This window comes from Leguminivora glycinivorella, chromosome 1, assembly GCF_023078275.1.
Source record: "Leguminivora glycinivorella isolate SPB_JAAS2020 chromosome 1, LegGlyc_1.1, whole genome shotgun sequence".
Lineage (NCBI taxonomy): Eukaryota > Metazoa > Arthropoda > Insecta > Lepidoptera > Tortricidae > Leguminivora > Leguminivora glycinivorella.
This window is the reverse complement of record NC_062971.1, coordinates 32,280,846-32,293,486: the sequence shown is the minus strand read 5'-3', so window position 1 is coordinate 32,293,486 and position 12,641 is coordinate 32,280,846. Positions and strand designations below refer to the sequence as shown.

The window sequence follows — 12,641 nt, the reverse complement described above, 5'->3', positions numbered from 1 at the left end:
CTATGTCGGCATGGCAACAATTTGATACACCTATCTCGTTATATTCTATCACACAAGTAGACTCAGTAATGATTCGCAAAAGTTTGACGAGTAGGTAGATGTAATTGTACTTTCATAGATAAGTAGGTCTGATAGGTATTACATTATTTTACTGTTGCTTGTTTGATAGTTTCATAATTTAATCTAATTTTTATTTTTCGAGGCCGAAACTTAAAACTACCTAAATAAAGATTACTGGTTTCTAAAAATCCTAAAGAGAGTAGGTACAAGTGGACTTGTACGTCAAACATCTTATAAGCTCTTGTAAAGCTTCAGTGACTTCGCAAATGTTCATCACAAACTTTCGCAAAGTGTTTGTGTTGCCTTAACAAAGAATCTGTTCGAAATCCCCTAGGTTATCACGTGAAAGTGTTAAACAAACTCCCAAACTCGGCATCCGTCGCCATACTCGAGTACGAGGCGGCCTATTCCTAAAAATTTACCACTTCATGGAGTGGATTTCATGAATCGTAGCCACTCGGGGGTGTTCGGAGGCCTTCGGCGACGCTCGGGCGCTTAGGCGGGCGGCCTTTCAGTCTACGGAAAGGGAGGGTACTGACTCCACGCAAAAATTCTCTGATGTGGAACATCGTTCACATTTACTGTCGTAATAAACATTTTACAATTGAGTGGACACGTCCTATACACCACGGAAAGTACGTATAACATTATTTGCGAATATTCTGATGATAGTGAGTGGTGTTGTATAGTTGTAGTGGAATTGGTTGGTGAACGTTTGAAACTAAATTACGGCGGGAAATATGACTCGCTCGGCTCGGAGCTTGGATCCAATTATGGTGAGAACTTAGTAATTATAGTTTTTTACTTTTTGTGAAAGCAGTAATTAAACTAATTACACATGCTGCCTTATATTTGCCATGTTATAATACTTAAAAACTTATTTGTAGATATTTTAAATAATTTAAGCGTTGGTGTAAGATAGGTATTTATAATAAAATTAAGGGGAAGTTGGTGAATACAATGGACAACACACTAAACTTGAATCCACAATACAACTTTAAATAAAATGTACATAATTTAACTTTTAAATAAACTAATATAATAATTAGGGTATTATTACTGTTCTAGTTTTAATTTGATATTGTATGCAAACCGTACAAAAAATATAACCGTAAAAATTATAGTGTTTTTGTCAAAACACGGATTAGAAAAACCATATTATGTAAAATGTTAAATTATGACACTTTCCAAAATGTAATGATTAATGTAATGATTAATAATATACCTAGTAGGTATATTATAATAAATACCTAGTAGGTATATTATTAAGACGATAAGGATTGAAATCAGTTCGGAAATTATAATAATATACCTAGTAGGTATATTATTAAGACGATAAGGATTGAAATCAGTTCGGAAAAGAAGGTATCATAATAATAATATTTATTAATTTCGTAAAATGAACGAAAATTAGCTTACTATATTTTTAAAGAAATTCGATTAGACAATTATGGCAATGTTTAATATATCCTTCTTCAGTTGAAATAAACGCTTTTTTTTTCAAATGAAATTGATGCAAACTTTGATGATTCCATTAATTATCCCCATTTACACCGATGCTGAAAAGTTTAGTTGCGGGTCGCATCAACGGTCCATGTCGCTCCGCGGGGACTCTCATAACGTGAAGGTCGTTTTCGTTCCGCGCTTATTTTTAGGGTTCTGTAGTCAACTAGGAACCCTTATAGTTACCCCCTACACGTAAAGTGGGGAAAGTTTTTTTTAATTTAAACCCTAACGTGTGATATAATTTTGGATAGGTATTTAAAAATGAATAGGGGTTTACGAAAATCATTTTTTGATATTGATAATATTTTCGGAAATAATCGCTCCAAAAGTAGAAAAAAATGTGTCACCCTCTAACTTTTCAAACATAACTTTAAAAAATATGAAAATAACAGCAAAAGTAAAACTTTATACAGATTTTCCAGGAAAATTATTTTGATCTTGATAGGTTGTACAGTTTTTGGAAAAAATACGGGAAACTAACAGAACTCTACACTGCGCGTGGACCGGCACGCTCTTTGCCGGTTTTTTGATTTTTTTAAATGAAAAGGAACCTTTTCGACAAACGTTTACGAGAGAGCATTTTTATAAAATATGCGGGTACCGCTGGTTCCTACAATGGAGACGTATGTTGGTACCGTCATCTTTCAAAGCGTTGTTTTTGTTGGGAAATAAAACGCGGGTGCTTTAATGCCTGTTTTTAGGGTGTCGTTGTTGGGGGCGCTGTTTAGGGGCTATACGTCAGTCCGATGTGTGATGGCGGGTATGATGGTAGTAATGGCAAATTACGAAATATATTCACGGGGGTTTTTGTTACCTGTATTTGGATTACGAGTTTGGGCGGCATTTTCGCTTCGCTAATTTCGTTTCACTTAACGTTACAAGAAAGGAATATGATGGCCAGGCACGTCACATGCGATAAAATAAGTACTCACACAATGTATTTAAGAACTATTGTTGTCAATAGCGTATAGTGAGTCCGAAAAACTGGTACTTTGTGTAAGCCAGACTTACACAAAATCTAATTTGCTCAGCTGCTCAAATAAGAAATAATCTACATCAGGATTATAATTCATAGGCTTCACACGGGACTTTTGTCATACGTCGTATTTTTATAATACGTCGGTGGCAAACAAGTACACGATCTGCATGTGAAGAATAAGCTTAAGCCTATTCTTCACATGCAGTTTCGCTAAAACTGCCTCTTTATCCATCAGTCCGTTTTGCTCCTTTGCTCAATGACGATTTGATTCTGCATGGGTATAATGATTATACCTATTAGGGAACATCTTACACAGATCAAACTAGCGGCAAAGCAAATGATGTACAGTTAGAGATGGGTAACTACCCAGGTAAATACCCGACGGTGGGTATTTACCGGGTAAATACCCGATATTTACCTACCCGCGGGTAAATACGCGGGTATTTTAATTTTTCTACCAAATTTGACGTTTTTAAATGGTGTTTGGGCTAAAATTGATTAATTTAAGTCAGTATTTGTGATTGTCAAATATTAGGGAACATCTTACACAGATAAAACTAGCGGCAAACTAAGCAAATGATGTACAGTCAACCAATTCTGTAGGCCACTATAGAACCCTGTCTCATTTATCGGCGACGAAAGAAAAAACTTAAAAAAGAAAGATCACATTATATCCACGAACATCTTGACGTTTTGTATTTATCGCTAAGCTTTGGGAGCGATTTCATTCTTTAGTTCTCAGTTTACCATGTATTTGCAAGGATCGATTTGCTCTTCTTCCCAAATACGAATTGCTAAGGAATGGCTGGCGTCTTTTGCTTACAAATACGTTCTAGCTCTATGCAAGTAAAAGTGAGGATTGTCATGAAACCAAGAATGTTTTCTCGTATTCTAAGGCTTAAGAAGGGTTCTTGTTATCGAAATATTTTTCACTCTATACCTACCTAAAAACGTTAATCAAATAATAGTTATTTATGTCACTGGTGCATATGGAGAGCCGTTGTCTAATTATGTACAGCTGCATACCTACGTAACTTTATCTACGTACATCCATATAATAAGTTTTCTACAATATGGTACATATAAATAAATAAATAATAAATAAATATTCGACCGCGGAGGACACAATGGAAATACACCGGATCAACTTCGAAAGCTCTCCCCAAACTAAGCAAAGCGTAGTATGTTTGCTTCAACTATACTATGGGTGCTAAGCGACGATATACACACTTAAATAGATAAATACATACTTAAATACATAGAAAACATCCATGACTCAGGAATAAATATCTGTGTTCATCACACAAATAAATGCCCTTACCGGGATTCGAACCCAGGACCGCGGCTTAGCAGGCAAGGTAACTACCGACTGAGCCAGACCGGTCGTCATTATACAGCCTAAATTCAGGTAAGACGTACAGATATGGTGCGAAAATATTTTCGTTCGTATTTTTCCTGAAACGTTCGTATTTATCATGGTAGTAAAAACAGCTACAGTACGTCTTGTAATAGCATGACACGTTCGTACGTTTCCATAGGAATAGGAAGGAAAATATTTATTCTCATTTTTGTCAAAGTGGTCCACCCGACATTTTTTTTTGGATTTGGAATTTTTTACGTGGTTTCCTCTAAGAATCGTGAGCTCTTTCAATCCTAATAGGAGAGAAAAAAAAAATTGTCCCAAGGTTTTTCCCATCCCATTATCATTTTTTCATACATTCTGTATGGCGGTAACGGAATGGAAGGTTTGAAAAATGTATGGAAATCTTGGGACATTTTTTGCTCCTATCAGGATCGAAAACCTCGCGATTCTGAGTATGAATTGCGTAAAAAATACCTATGTTACAAAAAGTGGGATGGACAACTTAAAAAAAAAATTATCCCACTAGATAGATCTTGTATGAAATACTTTGTAATTAACTGTCTGGTGTCTTTTAAAACGTTCCATATTTGAAACGAAACAAATGACTGATCGATGAATTCCATCATCTCAAATATGTTTTTTCTTTGTAACAGAATTTTTTTCAAAATTTAAATTATAAGATCAACATAAAATCACAAGTACATAAATTATCATCATCCTTCTTGCGTTATCCCGGCATTTTCCACGGCTCATGGGAACCTGGGGTCCGCTTTGACAACTAATCCAAGATTTTGCATAGGCACTAGTTTTACTAAAGCGACTGCCATCTGACCTTCCAACCCGAAGGGTAACTAGACCTTATTGGAATTAGTTCGGTTTCCTCACGATGTTTTCCTTCACCGAAAAGCGACTGGCAAATATTAAATGACATTTCGCACATAAGTGAAAACCTCATTGGCGCCAGCCGGGGTTCGAACCCGCGATACAAGTACATAAATTATATCTATAAAATTTAAACTCAAGTGAAACCTATCCTATAAAATATTTATTTATTAACATTTGTTAATAGTACAAGAAATCTACTTAGGTACTTACCTTAAAGACAAAGCCCTATCTTCAAAGATAATATACCCTTTGAGAGATTTTAAGATAAATAGGGCATATACCTATAAGAAAGTCTATCAATAATATACTTACGACTTTATCGTAAAATACGAGTGATTTCTCGCCCATACAAGGTGTTGCTTCGGTAGATCCTCACGTCGAAAATAAATTGAATCTAAATTCGGAAATTCAATTTATTTTGGTAAATCTCGTTTTATTGCTGACGGTCTGGGTCATAATCAGAATGAAGAACAAACGACGTCCCTTTTGTTACAGAAAGTTCACACCAAAGTTAAATTTAAAGCTTTGAAAAGTAGAAACAATACAAGGCGAGTTTTCAGACCGCACGAATTTATATCGGTACCTATTTTTAGTTTAACCCATTAACGGCTAGCGGTGCCATACGGCATCGCTTTTCCTGTGCTTAGTATTTCGCTCTCTAAGGTTACAATTATTGGAAAACTAAACAGATTTGATGAATTAAATACCTAAGGGTACCAGTTATCACTATAACCACATATATTGTAGCAATTTGGATTATACTGAAATCTGCCGAAGCTTCTTGAAGCCGGCGTAGCTTTATTTGACGTTCATATGCGCATTGTAATATGCCTACTTGAAAAATAAATATTTCATTTTCATTTTTTTCATTTTCATTTTTATATCTAATATGTACTAATTTCGAGTACCCAAAAATATAGTATCTAAAAATGGGCAAATTCTTCATGTTCGGTCTGAGGAAAATGCCGTACGGCATCAGTAGCCGCGTATATTGTCTTTTCAAATGATATATGTTACGTGTACTATATTTTAATTCCTCTTATGTTATAGCGTTTTGATCATAGTTTTAGTTTCCCTTACCGGGATTCGAACCCAGGACCGCGGCTCAGCAGGCAGGGTCACTACCGACAGTACCGACTGAGCCAGACCGGTCGTTATAAGGCAAGGGCATTTATTTGTGTGATGAGCACAGATATTTGTTCCTGAGTCATGGATGTTTTCTATGTATATAAGTATTTTGTATATTACTAGCTTTTGCCCGCGGCTTCGCACGCGTTAGAAAGAGACAAAAAGTAACCTATGTCACTCTCCATACCTTCAACTATCTCCACTTAAAAAATCACGTCAATTCGTCGCTCCGTTTTGCCGTGAAAGACGGACAAACAAACACACACACACTTTCCCATTTATTATATTAGTATGGATATCGTTGCCTGAGTACCCACAACACAAGCCTTCTTGAGCTTACCGTAGGCCTCAGTCAATCTGTGTAAGAATGTCCTATATATTTAACACTTTCGAAACCGGGCTCTACGCGGCGCTACGACATTTTCGCTACATACGGGTTTCATGTAATCGGCTACGCTTCTACGAGCGGTGTGCCCGACAGTCGGGTTCTTGGTAGCGAAAGTTTTAATATTTATTTAATATCATATTGCAACATCATACCTATGTGCTATAAAATGTGTTCTTACTTTCCTTACTGTGTCCTAATACTAGCGTGAAAGCGATTCTATAACTGTCACGCGTATATTGCACCTGCGCAAAGCTCAGTTATAAAATGCATGGTCACGCAGGGTCGCGATCCTATCTACAAAGGTGCGATAAAACGTTGAATGTGTTGGACCCATGTGGAAAGGCTTTATGTTTAGGTACCATTCCATATTGTATTTTGCAGCTAGTTATATTACAAAGCGTATTAAATGGAAACCGCGAAATCGCGAAGCGAGTGCACGACTCGTGGCTGCCCTCATTTTGTCAGCTTTTTCGTATTAAATGGTATGGTGTCAAATTAGTTTCAAGGGCCGTCGCTAGCATTAATATTGGGCATGCCCATAAGATGACGTGTATTTATGACAATCGGGGTCACTCTGCTACGCACGATGCCAAATAGGTATTGGTATCACCCGACATGACTTTTCAGTTTATGTTTGAATAAAATGTATAGTAACCTAACAATGAAAATTATAGTATCTACGATAATGACGTCGGCGTATGAATGGCGCCAGCCAAGACATCTCTGGATTGTTATTTTGTTATTTACCTAAGTGTTAATAGGTATAAATATTTACTATAAAATTAACTTACAATATTTAATGCTATCAAAGAGGATCGAGTATTATAGAGAGTTACTGTCAAAGTAAAATGTGTAATCATAGTGCATAGAGGCCATCTCTCGACACAAGCTAAAAACTTTTGAACTTTAGTTTTGACAATTTGGCCCATACTGTTAGCTTGATATGTGTTAAAATGTCAAATATTAATATTAGCGCCATCTAGCCGAGCGTTCCGCAAAGGTTTAACGCCATCTAGGCCACCGTACCTTTTTCTCTAGGGCTTTGAGGTACGTTTTTTTCTTAGACTTTATCCGTCTATACGGAGTTACATATGTCTTTGGATGCTCTTAAAGAATTAAGGAATTTATGAGAAGCTTCCTCGTTTAAAAACGACTGTATTAGCGTTTAAAAACTTTAAGCAATTCTGAATACCACTTCTGGAATATTCTACTTCCGATTTGTACCCTGTTTAAAGTTCCTAACTGCGATTATTACGGGAACAAATTGAATGCAAAACTACACTTCATGCAGTCGCTTTTTGCATTATTGCAGCCGACTATAAATTATTTTAACTTCGTGAAAGCTGAAAACTTTGAGGTGTCAGAGCATAAAACAAATTTCTAGAAATTTAAAGACTTAAATATTTTTTTTCGATAAAAGGAATTTAAAAATTATAAAAAAGAAAACTGAATAAAACAATATTATGCAATTAAGGCGTTATTTTTTATCATTCAGAAACGTCTTCGATAGGCTTGTGTAGGACATGTACTACTAGTACAAAAGACACGATTCCCTGCACTGTACTAGACCGAACTACTCCCAAATGATTCTGCTCTCTAGTAAGTCTAGTACATTAATTAGTACACTCACACACGCGCAATAGAATGGGAGCGAAAGGAGCGAAGAGCAGAGGAGTGACAATGACAGCAAAGCGATCCGTGTGATTCGACCGCAACCGAACTAGAACCGACTGACTCGGACCGAGAGCGCGCGAAAACGGCCGATCAGGGTGGCTAGCCGAATGGCACAATCGCTCACGAAACGCTCACGAAACGAAGCGCTAGTAGATATCTATCTCTATCGCGCTTGCGTATTGGCGCGACAGAGCCAGCGGCGTATCGCTTTCGTTTGGCGTCGGAGAAATGCCATTCGGCTACGGGGCCTGCTCTCGGCTAGTAAGTACGAGCGAGCGTTACTGTACTGTACGCCATATGCACAATTTGTCTCTCGCCCTCTCGGTGTACTACTGTCCTAAATGTACTAAAAGAACGAACTTTTACACTTCGGAGATCGTACTAGTTGGGAGCGATCTTTTCAGTGAACGAGCAGGCACAACTCTAAGTAGTCTTCGAGCGGTAACAGGGTGAAATAAAAAGGACCATTCAAACTTTGCATAGTGACTTTTGAGGTCATAATGAAACTTTTCTTATCGGACCAATGCCGAAATCGCGAAAAAAATTTTGGCAGTTCCATAGAAATGACCGGCATCACAGTCGGGAATGTCTGGAACCGCCAATTTATTTATTTATTTTGGCTTTGGTTCCATAATAAAAGTTTTCATTATGACCTCAAAAGTCACTATGCAAAGTTTGAATAGTAATTTTTATTTAATCGTGTATAATTTTTAAATTAAAGGCTCTAATCTCTAATGCATCAGCAATGCAGAAGGTGGCAGGTTCGACTCCTGCCGGAGGTGTGAATACTGTGAATTTTTCCATTTTTACTATAATTTAAAAATATGTAGATAAAATACTCTCTCGAGTAATGAGAGTTTTGAGTAAATTTGAAAGTACATATAATCGAATATTTTTAATAAAAACGTTTAAGTGGGCACGTTAAATTGCAGAGATAAATGAGCCCTATTAATAAAGATCAAGTTTGTTTTACTTCACGAACAAAAGGCTGTCAGCCTTGAGCTTTGGCCGGCTTCTGGAGTTTAGTCCTACGAGTAGGTATGAGTAATTAACGCTTTGTTAATGTTGGCTGTTTTTAACATTGATTAAGTTGAAACACGTGTACTGTAAAGGTAATTTCTGAGAAAATTAGGTGTATTTGATAGTAATGTGACGTTGATACTCGAACTGAGCCTCTGACATGAGTAAGTAACTGTTTGGAGGCGCTGGCCACATTCTCCATATACTTAATGACAATGATAATGTTAACGTTAAAACAATTGTCATGTTAAAACGTCAAAAATTTAAAAAAAAATTATGGCCTAAAACTATAACTTTCCGTATATCATATACACTTTTTTACGATAGGTACCTTTCTAGGATTGTGTTAATCAGGATTTAGAAGTTTCTCCGATTTTTTATGCTCTTTACCGCCAAAGCAAGCAAAGAAGCTGCTTCATTGCCAGCGTAGTTTGTGGACGCCTGCAACTCCCTGCTGTTACATGGTTACCCACTTTCCACCCTATTAGTTGAGCTCAGAAATGTTTGGGCATTGGGTTCTATATTTACGCTTTTCGTAAATACTAATTTTTATTTTTTGTTGACGTCCACGTAAGGAAAATAATACGACGCAGCTTGATATGAGAGGTCTTCCATTGATTAGACTAGTAGGGGTAGGGGGATGTAATGTTCGACAAAGATAATCAATAATTACTGGAAGCTGTCACCCCCGAGCTAGGTTAAAACTACTATGTACATATATAAATATACGTATGTATAGTCAACTTCAACAGAATAATCTCATTGACCTATATCATGACCAGGTAGGTACAGATTTCCCACCAGTAACTTTGCATATAGGTAATACAATCACCCACGGCCGCCACAGATTAAATAATTAGAGTGAAAACCGGACAGCATTTATTTCTGCCGCTTACTGTCCGCGATTTGATTAAAACACGATGAATATTCACGCATCACTCGACAATAAACTCTTCTCACTTAAGCAAATTTATTACATAACGAATAACTAAATCCCGTCACTCGATTGCGGCGGTTTACGCTCCTGAATATGTTTTTTTTTGTAGTTTAACTGTGGAAAATGGCGGTAAAACATTATCGGATAAAACGCGAAAGTTTTTTTATGGTTTAATTACCTGTGAACAGATATAAGTATTCTGCAAATAAAGACTGTTTTCTGTCCCCCAGTCGAAAAGCGTGAAATATCAGGCCGCTGCGCTAAACGAAGTTACCGCTTTCTGGCTCTGTCGAACAGACAAAAACACACACATTGGCCAGTAAATGAGAAAGCCTCAGATCACATGTTTGTTGTGTTGTGTGTGTCATTAAAATTATTTCTAGAATAATGGCCAGTTGCATCAAACCGTCTATCACCGTTAAAGCGTTCGTAAAATTTTATAGTATGGGAAGTTCCATAGACGTCTGCTGCGTGACGATAAATGTGTCTGTCAATCGTAATAATTCATTATTCTTGTACTAGGTAAGTATATAAATTCTTATCGGCCAAGCTACAGTCTTTGGCCCATCGGCGGAAAGTCGCTAGTCTGTCGGTGTTTTACAGGTTGCACTTCGGGGAGTGTGCTCAAGAGCTACACGAACTTATTCCACCGTCCCCATTCTACCATCGGACTCTTAGACGCACGGCCGGTCTCCATCCTTACTTGGTGGATATTCCACGAATCCGCACGAAGCGCTTTGCTTCTTCTTTTCTTATGCGCACTGCCAAGGAGTGGAATTCCTTGCCGGCGGCTATATTCCGAGCTCATATAACCCGGCAACCTTCAAATCAAGAGTGAACAGGCATCTTCTGGGCGAGCTCACTCCACCGTAGGCCACGTCTTTGCCTTTGGCTAGTCTGTGGTCAAGAGTAAGCCTATTTATAATAAAAAAAAAAAAAAATAATAAATAAATGAATTATTACACATTTAAATATACGTTTATGATTATGACGCAAGAGGGATTCAAGTTAATCCTATACAGCCAATGAAAACCTTCTGTATAGTCCTACAACTTAAGGGGTCGATAAGAAAAATAAAATCTCAATTTTGATTGAATATATTTTTATACACGTTAAAGTTTCGTGAGACATATTGAACATTTTCATGTAGGTACCTACTCACGTTATTTTATCGCGGTTGGCACATGTTTCAAGTCTTATGGATATACCTACCAACAGACATGAGTGCACTCACGGAGCCTTAAACCAAATATTTCTAATTATACACACAAAACAAAGCACACTTGATAGAAAATACGTAGGTATATTATTATGTATATTACGATCACGATATACTTTTATATGGCGGACTTAATCGGGTTTATATTACGATTAGAATTGCATTTTTTGACGACCGATCTGCGGGCCGATTTTTGAGTCTCACGCGTTTGAATTCAGAAAATTGTCACTGAAAATAGTAAGTCACTGTTTTCAACCTGTATTTTAGTGACAAAATCCCGTATGCGAGATTCAAACATCGCCCTCCTGGCCTGGTGCGCATCCCGAATTTATGTATATATATATATATATATATATATATACATATGTATACATATAAAGTGTAAACATATATATATTGTACATAAGACAAGTTAGGACATAGAAATACAGTATAGTTATGGTGTACAAAGGCGAACTTATCCCTATAAGGGATCTCTTCCAGTCAACCTTTGAGCGAATTTATTTGTGTGATTGATAAATATATTGGTTCCTATGTCGTGGATGTTTTCTGTGTGGATATATAAGTATGTCATATCGTCGCCTAGCACCCATAATACAAGCTTTGCTTAGTTTTGGGCTAGATTGATCTGTGTAAGTTGTCCCTCGATATTTATTTGTTTCAAGGTCTAATAGATTCGAGCGATATCAATATCAAAATCGCAATGGATTTTAAAATCTGAATAACAGTAACGGGAGCCTTCGGTAAAACAAACGAGCATTAATACCTTTAATACCTAATTTGAATATAATGGCCGAAATACCGGCACTATTATTTCTCTAAGGGCTATTTTCTTACCCATTGTTTTGATGAGCTCCGGAATTGCTACGAGCACTCCTTTAGTGTCTATCAAACGGTGAAATGTTTTGATGTTACTATTAAGTTTACGATGGTATTTATAATTCACTAGTGTACATAACTAGGTATAGTTTTTTGTTTTACAAGGGGCGATATTGTTGTTTAACCGCACGTGCCAATTAAATTAAATTATTTTTATTTCGACCAACTTTGATCATACCATAAAACATTAATTTAACAAAAAAACAACTATATCACAATAAACAACAATAAATCAATGTTGATATCCGAGGAAGTCAAAGATTCCAATATTGAACTCCGATCATAGGAAGTTGTTTAGAATGTGGATCTTGAGCGTTGCGAAGGTTTCAAGGCATATGGATTTCATGACTCTTACATTCTCCTTAGTGTCGGGTACTTTTGACTTGGAGTTTTTGGAATATTTTCACGATTTGGCCGAGAAAAGTTCACCCACGTCTTCCACTTCTAACATTCTTTCCAATTTTAACATCATGTTTTTATAAAAACTAATATCAAATTAATAGAATTTAGAAAACTGTAAAATATTAAGAAACACCCTATTTTTGTGTTGTTTTTATATTTTACTTTTGAAAAGGCTCTAGCCCAAGAGGAATAACGAATAAA

At 36.6% G+C, this 12,641-nt stretch overlaps 1 protein-coding gene across 1 annotated transcript in view; it reads left to right on the top strand.

Annotated features, from left to right (window-relative positions):
* Positions 1 to 600: 600 nt before the first annotated feature.
* The window catches only part of LOC125234681, a 140,875-nt gene continuing 128,834 nt past the window's right edge, over positions 601 to 12,641 (top strand). Inside the window, exon 1 of the mRNA XM_048141065.1 lies at positions 601 to 836. The gene's annotated coding sequence lies outside the window, so the exon portion shown is untranslated. The remainder of the gene's footprint in view (positions 837 to 12,641) is intronic.